This window comes from Eubalaena glacialis, chromosome 11 (assembly GCF_028564815.1).
Source record: "Eubalaena glacialis isolate mEubGla1 chromosome 11, mEubGla1.1.hap2.+ XY, whole genome shotgun sequence".
Classification (NCBI taxonomy): domain Eukaryota; kingdom Metazoa; phylum Chordata; class Mammalia; order Artiodactyla; family Balaenidae; genus Eubalaena; species Eubalaena glacialis.
Genome location: NC_083726.1, coordinates 11,196,677 through 11,210,714, shown reverse-complemented (window position 1 = coordinate 11,210,714; position 14,038 = coordinate 11,196,677).

Sequence of the window (14,038 nt, the reverse complement as noted above, 5' to 3'; positions counted from 1 at the left end):
CAATCTTTCCCAAACTCAAATCAGGTCATTTCACCACACCACTCCCTTTACAACCTTCCAGTAGTTTCCAGTGCGTTTAGAATAAAATCCAGACTCTTAATCTTGGTCTCGAAGTCCCAGATGAACTGGCCCTGCGCTCATCTCTGAACTTCCCTCCAGCTCTGGCATGACTGCCGTTCAGCAGGCATGCCAAGCTCCCCAACTCTACCCACTGTGTACACACTGATACCCACCTGGCTCCTCCCCTGCTCTCTACAGAGCTAGCGCCTTCCTTCCCATTTTACAGGCAAGGAAACTGAGGCTCACGGGTCACCCAACCAGAATGTGGCAGAGCTGGGATTAGAATCAGCCAGGATTAGAATGGAGGACATCAGATTCTTTCTGAGGTGACCTGAAGAGGAATCCAGAAACTTCTCCGATGGCAGGGGATCGACAGAGCCCACTCAGGCCTGCCCAGACCTCTGTCTCCAGAGTTCCGGGGGTTGGACCCAGCCTCTTCCAGAAGGCCCCCTCCCCTCCCAGCACCCAAACCACCAAGCACATCAACCCCTCGTTCCTATAACTGCCCGTCCAGCACCCTCCACACTGTGTCCTCTGTGTCCCATTGTGAACCAACTTCCTGCACCCTCAGCTTTTGTGGACTAGCCCCGACCCCTGCCCAGAGACCCCACTTTCACAGGAGCCATGGGGCAAGTGCATGTGGGCTCTTTTGGCTCCCGCGCCCCCTCCTGACCATGACATTTCCACCTGCCCATCACGGGGCTGCCTTTTTTGGGGATCAAGCCAGGCTGCCAGACCCCACGCCCTCCTCAGCCCTGACATCTACCAAAAGCCCCCTCCCCCTCCTCTGCGCTCCAACTCCTGGGAGACTTCAGGACTCCCGCAAAATCTTCTCCCCAGGGACCCTCTGTCGGACTCCATATCTCAGCCCAGGCCCAGGCCCACCCTGGGACCCTGTCATCACTCTGACTTGTGCCAACCCAGACCCCCGAACTACCACCTCATCTCCCTTGCTGCCGCCACCCCTCCCACTCTCCAACAGTGTCCCAGTTAGGATTGAGTCCAGCTGCGAACTGAAGAGGATAGCAGTGCCCTAAAGTAAGAGAGGAGTTTCTCTCTCACATAAAAGCCGTCCAGAGGCAGGCCATCCACGGCTGCTGGAGGGGCTCTATGCTGTCATCAGGATCCTGAGCTCACTCTGTCTTGCTACTGGGGCATCCTCAATACCTTTCTCCTACCTCGTGGACCAAGGGAGCGGTTCAAGCTCCATCCATCACATGTGCATTCCTGCAGCTGGAAGATGGAGGAAGGAGCAAAGAAGGGCATCCTCTACCTGTTAGGACCCTTCCCCAGAGTTGCCCTGGACACTTCTAACTCACATCCCATTGGCTATAACTGAGTCACATGACAAACCCAGCTGCAAAGGAGGCTTTGAAATGTGCCTGGAGGGTACACAGGCTGGGGAGAACAGGTGTGGAGGGACCATTAACTCTCTCTGCTGTGATTGTCCTCTCCCATCATGAAGACCTCCAGTATCTCCTGGGTCACCCACCCCACCGCCGGCCCCCCTCCCTGCCTTGCTCAGCCCTGACAGCACAGTTGTGCATCTGGCGGACACTCCCACTTCCATTCTCAAATCCTTGAGCCCCACCCCTCCCCAGGAGCCAAAAGTCAGCAGGTGGCTGAGTTCTCAGCTGGAGAAAGTCCTACCACCACAGAGCCAGGTTTCACTGGTAACCAGATATGGGTCCTAGTCCCTGGTCAGGAGGCAATGCCATGGGTGCTTTTGCATCCAGCCCTCAGCCTGGTCCCCCCCACCCCACAGACCGTGGGGTGCCCCTCACATCAGATGGGAAGCACAAGGTAGGTCAGAACTGCAGAGTGATCAGAGCAGGACAAGAACGAGGAAGAGCGGTCTGCTGGCTGCCTGCCCCCAGGGCTCTCCTCCCAGCCAACCCCCTGCAGACCATCTCTCTTCTCTGGGACAGGCCACCCACCAGTCCCGGGGCCAGAATGTGACCCTCCTCCGTGGCTCCTTCCTCTCTCCCCGCCCCCCGCCACTGCCAAGCTATCACCCTTGCTGTCTCTGCTTTGCCAGCGTCACCTGCTCGCCGGCCTCCCAGGCTCCAGACCTGAATACCCGTGTTCATCCGTGTTCCTCCATGAGTGGCCTGGTTCACTGGCCACTCCAACACCAGTGCCCCAAGTAACTCGTGTCTCATGCAAACCATGACGTTCACATAGAAAGTCGTTCCCTGTTCTGGTTCCTCAGCAGCACGGCTCCAGGGAACCAGCTGTCCCACTTTGCCGAAGCGGTTTCCAGGACACGGGACTTTCAGTGCTAAAATTGGGACAAAGTGGGTCACCCCATTCCCACCCCACTCTTCCAGACTATCTCAACTCCCCAGTTCAAAACCAGCCCTTCCCAGATCCCCCACCGCAGCCAGGTCGGATGCGATGCACACGACAGTCACCTCACCTCATGTCACGACCTTCTGTCCATGTGTCTACACTGGAAGTTCCCTGAGAACAGGAACCATGTCTGATGCATCCAGATTGCCCCAGAGCCCAGAAAATGACCTGACATACAGAGGTGTCAAGATGCAAAGGAGGAAGTAAAAAAGGAAAAGAACCAAGGTTTCTAAATCTCTAGTAGCCTATAGGATCCAGAAACAGCAAGTTAGAAACAACCCGGGGAATAGTATTTGAAGTTTCAAAAGGTTTGCCGGGTAAAACCAGTCACAAGGGCGGTTTGCCTTGCTGGCATTCCTCTCTGGGGGGCAGTCTGACAACATCTACCAATGTCTCCAGCACATGACCCAGCGGTGCTGCGCCTCAGACTCATCCTACAGAGAGATGGTGCCACGTGGGAAAAGTGGGCGAAGGAATTCACGCAGTAACGAGCCTGGGGGCGGCCTAAGCCCGCAGCCCCAGAGGACGGTTGGTGAGTAAATTAGAGACATCCACCTGGTGGAATACAGGGTCACCGTGACAAAAAGGAAGGGACAGCTCTCCGTTCCTGACGTGGAACAATCCCCAGGATGTACAGCCGGGTGAAAAGAAGCCAAGTTCAGTTCAAAGTGTGTAGTGGGCCAGCGCTCGTGTAGAAGGACGGGGTAACCGTGAGTGAGTGTGTGAATGTGAGAGGGCGTGTGCCAGGGTGTGGGTGCATGTTTGGGAGGGTAAGCCTTTGGGCGTGTGTGTGTGCATTCGTAAGGGTGCGTGTGAGTGTGGGGGGGTGAGTAGGTGTGAGTGCCTGATGGGTGTAGAAGTGAGCCTTTCTGTGTGTGAGAGCGACTGCGGGCGTGAGGGGGAGTGTGGGTGTGTGCCTATTGTACGTTTGTGAGCATGTGTGTGCAAGTGAGCGTGTGTTGTGTATGTGAGCGAGTCTGCGACCTGGCATGCACGTGTACCGAGTTGTTCTGGAATGAATCCCTAGGGTCTGGTAGCAGCATCTTCCTTCAGGGAGGGAAGCTGGGAGACCCAGGAAGCAGAGGAGGGGAAGGAAATTTCCTGAATAACTTTTTGTCCCTTTTGAACTTTGTTTCACGGGAACATAATACCTATTTAAGAAAATAAATAAAATTAGAACCAAAATGAAAATGTAAATGTGTGGGACCCTTGGTGGGCGCTGGAGCTCCCCTCAGGGCTCCCCAAACACCAGGCTTCCTACTACCCCTGATTATTTCCAACCTCTCCTGAGGAACCTGAAAACGTTCTGGAGTCACCAGGCCCGGGGGCCACCTCCCTGTGCCGATGGCACCCAGGGACGGAAGCGTTTTGCCCACAGTCACACTGACTCCTAGCCCCCATCTCCTGACTGCCAGGCCAGAGTCTTGTTATGGGGACAGTCAGGAAAGCTCCGAAGACCCTCTGACAGCACCTGCAAGTGTCTCCCCCTTTCCCGTGAGAAACAGGTAGAAAAAGATCTTTTCACTTGTTCTTATTCTTAAGTAGGTTTCACCAAGATCTGTGATCTTTCTCAGAAGACAATCTAGGTGTTGCAGCGAGGAAAGAGGACGTGTGATGTTTGCAAAGTGTCTGTGAGAAGTTCCTCTCTATCTAGAGGTTATGCTTGCTTGCTTTTTTTTCTTGGTGTTTTTATTAAGGAATCGGAAAAAATTTAAATGTCCCCTTACGGAGATTGTGCCTGGCTGTCAGCATTGCCCACAGTGGGAGGAGAGCAGTAAATGGGGTCAGAAATTCACCCCAGCTCTGGAATGATGCCCCCAGTCAAGCCTGGCTCCAGGGCCAGGGAGCCTAGACCCCCCCCCCCACCTCAGAGAATGGGGACCCTGAACTCCCCTGAGCAGTGAAGATGCCGCTTCAGGCTGTGGGCAGCTGCAAGGTGGGCTAGATCTGGGTGCTGCCTGGCCCAGCATCATAGAGAGAGACTGTGAAATCTTCCCCTGGTCCCTGACTCTTGGCATCCTGGCATGTCGGTCTCATTGCCACCTCGAGAATCTAAATAAAGTGGGGCTGAGAGAAGACAGGCAACTATATTTTGGCATATCCTGAAACGGCCAACATGAGGATGCAGAAAAGACCGCAAGTCTCCTTCAGAACAAAGGGGCCAAACTGAGCCCGAGGAAGGGGGGCTCCAGGCAAGTGCAAAGCCTCGGAAGGTGCTGGGCCAGCATCAAGGATTCGTGGAAGAGGGCCCCTTTGGGTGGCACTCGGGGAAGCATGGTGGTAGGGGGAGGCCCTGTCCTTATTCCCCTGCATCTGCAGCTTGAAGCCTCCCCTGCTGTGTGCTCCCACGGGGGCTCCACCAAGCTTAAAACAGGCTTCCTTTGACATAGTTGCTACTCATCCAGGTTCGCAGGCCCACTCGAGGGCCACCCCAACCGGACTGTATAGACATCAGGGACCAAGTGGAGTTTTTGGACAATCGGCAGTTAAGTAACATACATCTGACTCTCCTGGCCTCCCAGCATCAAGGACTTTTGGGTGAAGGAGGCAGCCTCGTCTCTCCCTCACCGTGGGTTTGGGTGGGGGACCCCAACTCAGATGCCATGGGGGCCTGACAGGAACTGAAGCCTGAGGCCGGCAGATAGAGACCATGACAAACTGGGGGCTCCATCTATATGGGAGATGGCAGATGGGAACGTTGGCTCAATACTGCCAGAAAATTCTCAATTTTCAAAAAAAGCAGAAAACTGTGATTTTTTTTTTTAATATGAAATTCTCTCACTTAAAATAGTGGTCATTAATTCTAACTTCAACCCACAGCAAAACACCACCACCAGGCCTGCCGCAGACAACACACTGCTGACCACGAAGTATGAGGAAGGGGACTTCCAGAGGGAGGGGTGAGGCTGAGGGCTGACAAGGACCCTCTGTCGGGGAGGTTTCTTCTCAGGTGCTGGCCGGATATTTATTTTTCATCGTGGTCACACTGCAGCTTTGCAAACCTTTCCTGTATTTGTGGTGTTTACCTCTTTAGGAGCCCTGGGTCCCAAGCAACAAGCCCAAGCTTTACTTTCCCAGCCTCCCTTGCAGCGGGGCGGTGAGCACGTCACTGGGCTCGCCTAACCAGGAGTCTCCGCTGCAGACCTTGGGATGGGAGCCAGGGATACCGGTGAGGAGGCAGAGAACTCCAGGAGGCTGGTGAGGGTGACATCAGAGCATCCCATCTCGGATGCTGCACCCCTCCAAGCCTGGTTTGTAGAGATCCCTGAGCTGCAGAAGGTCCTGAATCAAATGCTTTTCTAATGAAAGTGGCCAGCTTGGGCTCTATGGTTTGCAACTGAGATTCCCAACTGACACAGGTGCTTTAGCCAGGCAGGGAGGAACAGTCACTTAGCAAGCAGGTTAAGACTCGACTTCGTCTTTAATTACCAGCCCCCCACCCCTCCCCACCTCACCCTTCAGCTAGGGCTGACCAGTCTGGATGATGGCGAGGTGGGAACAGAGCAAGAGGGCACAAGAGAGTGTGTCTGCCCAGGGTTTTCTCTCTGCCGGGGCCCTTGGAATAGGGTCTTCATTGTAACACAGGCCCAATGGCCAGGCGTGTGCACTGGGTCTCGGGAGCAACGCAGGAGGGTCTAGGTCTAAAACAAAAACCTGCCTCGTGTTCTCAAGTGGTATGTGATTCTAAAGAGGCGGTCGCAGCTGGATGTCTTCCCGGCTGGCTCGGTGATGATTGAACGCCTGACTCCCAAGGCCTGGGAGGCCCATGCACACCCCAGCTGGCTGGCTGACCTTGAATCTCTCTCGCTGACTGGTTTCCACTTTGGGTGCTGGTTAATAAAGAGACAGCCTGCCGGAGGTTTCAGAACTAGCAGAGGCCCCTGTGTTTGGTGGGTGTCTGGTTTCACTTTCAGGGTGAGTTAGACGTGGCCCATTGTAAGTCCTCCCGCTGCAAGCGAGGCACAAACCCGCCCTGGCTTACCCGAACCAGGTCAGCGCTTGCTCTGCTTACCGGATCCTCCTTCCCTGGGGGGCTTGCGCCCCTCATCCCCACCCGGAGCAGAGTTTCTACCACGTGCCAGGGGTGCTGGGCGGGGGCCAGGGCACGTGTGAGGGCGGCAGGGAGCCTCAAGCGCCAGCTGACCCCTTCCCGCCTCCACGCGCCTCCTCACATCCTGCCCGGCAGTCAAACCACAAACCCCCGCGCCCAACACCACTGGGCCAGAGCTGAGAACACACATATCTTCTCTTCGATTCCACTTCATTTCAGTCCTGCCGCTTCTCCCAGGCCAGGGGCTCCTCCCAGGGGACACGAGCACTGGCTAGGAGTCTAGAGACCTGGGTCCCAGCAGCGCCCCCAGCAGCGCCCCCAGCTCCCGAGTCACATGTCCTTCCCTGCGGTAATCGCTATTCTGGGGCTACAGCCCACAGGAACAGGCTGGGGCTAACTTGGGTGAAACAGAAATAGAAGAATCTGGAGGGAGTGGTTCACAGGTTCTGGAGGCAGCTGAAGACCCAGACCTCGGGGGAGCAGATTCCAGATCAGCTGCGGAGGCCTGGCAGCAAAGATGCCTCCAAGGCACCAACATCCAGCTGTTTCCTGGCCTCATTCCACTAGAATTCAAAGAGTATCATTGGGTGTGATGAGGTCAAATGCCCACCCCTTGTCTGGAGAGGCTGGATGGGGTACTTTGATTGACAGCTTGACCAAGGCCTTACCTAATGCAGGAGGGTAATCTCCAAAGAGAAATGGGTGCTGCTACTAGAAACAGGGGGCCAGACAATGCTGAACAAGCAAGAACCAAAGGCGCCAGGCTTCCCCTCTTTGGACCCAGCTTCCTAGCTTCCCAGCCCTACAAGAATGGGATCAGGTCAGATGACCCTGAAAGTTCTTCCAGGAAAGGCATCCTCTGATTGGAAGAATCTGAACTGGGCATCTTCCTTCCCTGGCAGGGGCAGGGAGGGTGGGGGGAGGTGGGGGGTGGGAGAGACTCTTCTCAGCCCTCAGGAGGGGCTCCTGGCATGAGGATGCTTTGCACACCCACCCTGAAGCCCCCCATTTAGGAGAGAACTAGGCAGGGTCAGGGCTGCCGCCTGAGTGGAAAGGAGGGAAGTTTACCTCCTCCCCTACATGTGGCTTAAACCAGTGACCTTGATCTCATGGGCCCCAGGGAGCTCATGAGCCAACCTGAAAGCAGCAGAGGATGAAGGCCCCCAGGCTGCGTCACCCTCTCTCGGGGCAAGGCTGGAGGAACGCTGTGACTAGCTCATTCCTCGGGGCCTGGAGCTGCTCTCCGGGAAATGACCTAAACTGGAACTCGGGCAGCAACCAACTGTACCCGCCAGGAAGCCCTCGCCCACTCCTGACTGATGAAGGTGATTTGTGCACCCACTTTTCATGGATCGCCACATGGGACCCCTGGAAACAACCCTGGGAGGTAGAAAACAAAGACTGGGGGATGAGGGTGCTCAGGGAGGGGCAGCTCTTAAAGGCAGAACCGAGTCAGACGCTCGGCCATCCAGGCCCCCAACACAGGATTCTCTCTCTACACCACCTGCCCCCGGCCTCTTCAATCCCCCTGTCTCCCAACCTCCACCTCTTCAGAAGCACCTAGGAACCCCAGCCTTACCCCTGCCTGAGCCGGGGCTCGAGGACCAACCAGGCCTGGCCAGTGCACCAGGGCCCGGAGGCAGGGGAGCAGGGCTAGGGAGGGGCCAAGGGACACTTCCTTCAGGAGGAAGTGGCGGAGGGCTTCAGGCCTGTGGTTCCAGCCCAGAAGTCCTGCTGGCCCCTGGCTGAAGCCACCTGTGCCCTTCCCACAGGAAGCAGGGGGTGGCAGGAGCAGAGGGGGCAGGGGAAGCTGCAAGGTATGTGGTTTAGGCTGTGAAGTTCACACCGGGGCGAGCCCGGACACTCGAGTGAGTGGGCCTGCTGAGCCGCCCCTGCCGCCAGGCCCTCTTCCTGTCTCCTTCTCAGCTCTCTCCTGAAACCGCCCTTTGCCTACCCTCCAACACCTGTCCCTTCTCAGTGCCCAGAGCACAGACCACCAAGAAGTTTCAGAACAGCCCACCTCAGACAGCAGGGGCTCCAGCATCACCAAGACTCCAGAGAGCAGAGCACCAAGAAGGTGAGCTGAAAGAGGGCAGAAAGTTCTAGAAGCCTTCCCTGAGAGGTACCAGGTAACAGTGCTGACAACACTTCCCCAGTCCTTACTATGCTCCAGGCCCTGTTCTTAGTTTACAGGTATTAATTCCCGAATATGCCAAGTGCGGTTTGAGGTCCGACAGCACCTGCATCCCCAGGTGCTTGGCAGAAATGCAGTATCTCAGGTCCCACCCAAGACTGAGTCCGAATCTGCATTTTACCCAGGTCCCCAGGTGATTTCTGTGCACATGGAAGTTTGAGAAGCATCATATTAACTCATTTAATCCTGACAACAGCACTTTCAGGTAGGTACTCTTATGATCCTATTTTACAGATGAGGAAACTAAGGCACAGAGAGGTTAAATATTTTGCCCATGGTCACACAGGTGGTAAGTGCCAGGGCTGGGACCTGAACCCGGGCCATCTGGCTCCAGAGGACACTCTCCTAACTGCTGGGCTGTCACTGCCTTTGGAACGGGAATTCCAGGCACTGCTGGCCATTCAGTGCCTGTCCTGTTTGCGTTGCTCTGGCCTTCCAGAACCCACTCCAGCCTTCCCACCATTTCACCTTGCCTCTCCAGGGAGAGTCTGAATCATGTCTCAGACTCATGTCTGAGTCTCCCAGGCACAGGAGGTAAGAACACCTAACAATCTGCATGGAGCATTCATCAAGCATCTGTATCATCCCAGCTCTGGGCTGGGAGTTATGGCAGCTACAAAAGATGCTCAAAATTCAAGTCTGCCTCAGGGGGTCCAGGGCCTAGTTGAGGAGACGGGAGACAGGAAATGGTCACATGGGTGAGTATAACTTTAACTGGAGGTGTTCAGACACTCCCTGTGCAGCTGCCTCTTCAGGGCAGGCCTCGTGGTGGAGGCAGCTTTGAGCCAGACCTTGAAGGCTGAAATGTCTAACACAGGGCAAGGGTCAGAGACCAGCCTGAGCAAAGGGGCAGAGGGGGCAGTAGACACAGGGGTAAAGCGGCCCTTGTGGCTGAAGCAGATGCCTGGAGCTTTTCCTTTAAATAAATATTTCTTTTTTTTTGTTTTTGTTTTTGTTTGTTTCTTTGTTTGGGCCGTACCGCACGGCATGTGGGATCTTAGTTCCGCAACTAGGGATCGAACCTGCGCCCCATGGAGTGGAAGCTTGGAGTCCTAACCACTGGACGGCCAAGGAATTCCCTGCCTGGAGCTTTAAGCATCCCCCAGTCCAACCCTCATCTGATGCCAAGCTCCCCTCCACAGCATCTCACCCAGAGTGCCCAAACTCCCCTGAATTCCCCCTGTGTTGAGGAAATCGTTCCTTCCCATAGGGGAAAAGCCAGGCCATCTCTGGTGTGCACACAGATGTATTTATTCAAGCCAGTACACCTGTGTACAGGTGGGTCTCCTTGAAGCACACCTCAGCCACGCAGATCCAGCAGGCCCTGCCGCAACCTGGGGAGTGACAGATGCCTCATACGTCCAAGGCATCAGCTGTACCAGACGGGTCCCCGCACCTTTAGGCCCTTGAAGTCCTGGCTCCTTGGAGATGCCGCCATTAATCAGAAGTGTATCTGCAGGGGACCTGCACAGCTGGGGGATCCGTTCCCACAGCAGCTGCTTGGGGGACCCTCCACCAGAGCACTGGCCGGCACTGGAAGGGGGCTCCTCAGCAGCTGAGCTCCACCCTGCCTGGAGGAACCCAGAGGCCAGCGTGTCCACGCACACAGCAGTGCACCCCTCTTGATGGCAGTCTCTCTTGAAGGCCCTGAGCATGCGTGTGTAATAAACACAGCCTGCGTGTCCTGGGCCGGGAGTGAGGTTGATACGCGCTCCATGCACGATGCCATTTAATGCCCACTGCAACCACAGGAGCCCCCTCTACCATGGCTCCCACGTAGAGATGAGGACACGCAGGACTTCCTCGTAATCAGGATCTGAGCGCAGGTCGGCGACTCTAGAGTTGAGCTCTGAGCACCCACGCAGGATTCCTTCCCCCTCCCCCTCATTGCCCACCTCCTCCACGCCTGCCCCAGTACTCTCACACAAAGGGCGCTCAATAAATGCCTTAAGAACACTTGAGTTGGGACTTCCCTGGTGGCGCAGTGGTTAAGACTCCGTGCTCCCAATGCAGGGGGCCAAGGTTCCATCCCCAGTCAGGGAACTAGATCCCACGTGCATACCGCAACTAAGGGTTTGCATGCCGCAACTAAGGAGCCCACGTGCCGCAACAAAGGGGCCAGAAAGCCACAACTAAGGAGCCGGACTGCCACAACAAAGACCGGATGCAACCAAATAAATAAATAAATAAATAAATATTTTCAAAAAAAACAAAAACAAAGAAATGCTTGAGTTAAAACACTGCAGGGCACGGTGACATGTGGGCCCAGAAGTTGCCACCAGAGGGCGATGCGTGCCTCTCCCCAGCCTCCACACCGGGCTTGTTCTGCAGGAAGGAGGTGGAGTGAAGGCAAGGAGAATGGCCCAAAGTAGACAGTGGCTGCTTCCTCCCTGGGGGCTCCAGGTGCCCACAGGACAAGAGGGGGAAGAAAGCAGGGCCCCTCAATTCCAGGAAGGCAGCATGAGGGAAGCCCAAGGAAAGCCAAGACCAGTGACCTGCAAGGGATCTTGGAGACTCTCAGGTCTATCCTCTCCCTGTAGAGATGATGAGTCTGAGCCCAGAGAGAGACAGCTATCAGCCTTAGGTCACACAGCACAGCAGAGGTTTAAACCCTGGCCTCCAGCCCCCCAGATTCCTTCATCCCACTTAACCCTCAGATTCAGAGCAGGGAACTTAACCCAGATGGTTCCTCACCTTCCTCTAGTCAGTACAGACCAGAAATGGGCTCCTGAGACAGCCCCAGGCCCCGGCCCCCTGCTCCTCCTGCATCTCCTTCCCTCAGCCCTGGGGAAGGCGAACACCCCCACCTCCAACCCTAACTACCCGAGTGCCGAGGACACACAGTCCTGCACTTCCGGGCCCCATCCACATTCTCGGCCCTCCATCTCCCTTGTCCTGCTCATCCGACCATCCCTCTGCCTCCCAAGTACCACTGCCATGCTTTTGGCCTCAGCTGCTGTCCTCTTAGAATGAAAATCAGATAATGTCCTGTCCCTGCTTAAAAGCCCCCAAAGGCTTCCCACTGCACTTGGGATGCAACCTCACCTCTTTGCCCTGAAAGACCCAGCCGTGCTGCCCCTGCCCCTGGCTGCCTGTCAACTCCTGGAGGGCTCAAAGCTCTTCCCTGCCTTGACCCTCACCCACACTCCCACTGAGCTCCCGCTGCAGCCTTCCTGGGCCAGCCCCACCCCACCTAAAGCAGACACGGGCCTGTTCAGTCCCAGCACCTGCCCTTCTCCCCCAGGCATTTGCTGTCATTTATAATTGGTTGGGCATTGGTCAAGGATTTGTTTGGGGTCTGTCCTCTTGGCTGGATTATGACTCCTCAAGGTTACAGGTCAAGTCCATGGAGACCCATGGCTTCTCTGGCACCTAAAGCCATGTGTGGCTCAAGGTAGGTGCTCAAATTGTATTTGTTGAAAGAATGGGTGGATGGAGGGATGGATGGAGGGATAGATGGGTGGAGGGAGGGATGGATGGAGGGAGGGAGGAATGGAAGGACAGATGAAGGGATGGATGGATAGAGGGAGGGATGGAGGGATGAATAGAGGCAAGGTTGGAAGGATGGAAGAAGGAAGGTCTTGGTATTGGGTTGAGAAGGTGCCTATTCATCCCTTCATTAACCTAACAGGGATTTACTGAGTACCTACTGGCAGCACCGTGCTGGGCACTGGGGGAGTCACAGGACGTGTGGGACCTGAAGTCTGTCTAACTCAAGGAAGTGTCTCTTAGTAAGGGAGTAGGACAAATATGCACATAATTATAACTAAGGGAGCATGTCAGTGCAATGACTGTCAGGTTGAATTTTCAGGACAGTCCTAGTGTCAAATGATAAGAGTACATTCATGTGATTTGATTCTAAACCTTTCAAGGTTTTATCTAAATAAAGTAACAAGGTAGGAGAAATCGTTTTTAAGACTATATAGGCAATTTTGTCTTTAGAAAATGTGGTCATAATGAGTATAAAAAGACATAGAGTAGGCCTAGTTTAAATAAAACACATGCCGGGGAAAAATAAAACAGATCCTTGCTTGACTGGGGCAAGCAGGGAAGACCTCCCCGCATACACCCTTAACCTCCCCAAATTCTAGGACTTGTATTTATCCAGTCAACGAATTTTTATTGAGTACCTACTATGTGGCAAGCTCTCTTCAAGGCTCATGGATTATAACAGTGTAGAGCTTACAGTCTGGTGGGGGTGGGGGGGTGGGGAGGTGGGGAGGTGGGGAGGCAGTGGCGGTGGGCGGCCAGGGACCATAAACGCAACAGCCAAGCAACTTCCGTAGGGAGTTCGGAGAAGACAAGCGCCGGGGAAAGGAAAGAGCAGGATACATGGGATCGGGAGCGCAGGTTTAAATGAGGCGGCTAGAGGAGACCTCACGAGCAGGTGATGTGAAAATCTGAAAGAAGGGCGGAGCCAGGCAGCACTGGAGAAGGGATAAAAAATATAGAGTGTCTCCTAAATTTGCACAGCAACTAATAGCTCCCTGAAATGTGCCCCAAGATCCCCAGTCCACACCTTTGCCCGTGCCAGCCTAGGAGTTCCACATGGGACGAGGTGGACTTGCTCTCAAAAAGTATTTGCGGGATTTGTGGATTGGATTGAATAAAACAGAATGCTACCTGCAACCTTCTTCTTCATCTTCCTCCTAGCAAACTCCTACTCATCCTTCAAGACCCAAACATATATGGGCAGAGTTGATTGCTCTCTCTTCTGAGCTACCCACCTTTATACAAACTTTGCACCATATACAAGCTTCTTTTATAGTCCCCAGTGTACTGTACTTCCCTAGTTTGCCCGCAGGTCTAGGCTTTCCCATGAACTAGGAGCCCTCGAGAGGATCTGACTTGTCCCAGGTGTTTTTAGATGCCTAGAGCCTCCTGGAGACGCTTGATTAGTGGTGACAGACTTGAAATGACCTATTGTCCTTCAGTGCTCCCTCTCAGGTAAGTGGTTTGCATTTCTGCGGACCTGGGGTACATTAGTTGAGGTCCTTTTAGAATTCAACCCCTGTTAGTTAACATTGAAAAAAGGTGACACTGGAAATGAAGGCAAGGAGCTTGAGCCCCAACCAAATCTCGGGAAGGGAAAATTCAGGGCAGCCCCAGGACCTTGGTACCACCATGCCTGGGCTCTGTGGTCAGCTCCAGCAGTGGCTCTGCTGGGGCTGGGGACTCCCGTACAGCTATCAAGTACCCTGGCCACCAGGGGGCAGGGTAAAGTAGAGAGAACGGCCCTGGGTAGGGTAAAGGGGTGGTGAGGGGTCCCAGGGAAAGAGGAAACTGAGCCCGGGGACCACACCCAAAGTACCTCCCTCACAGGGCCCTGCCCCACCCAAGCCTGGCCACCCCTTCACCTTGTGTGAGAGGCCCAGGGACTC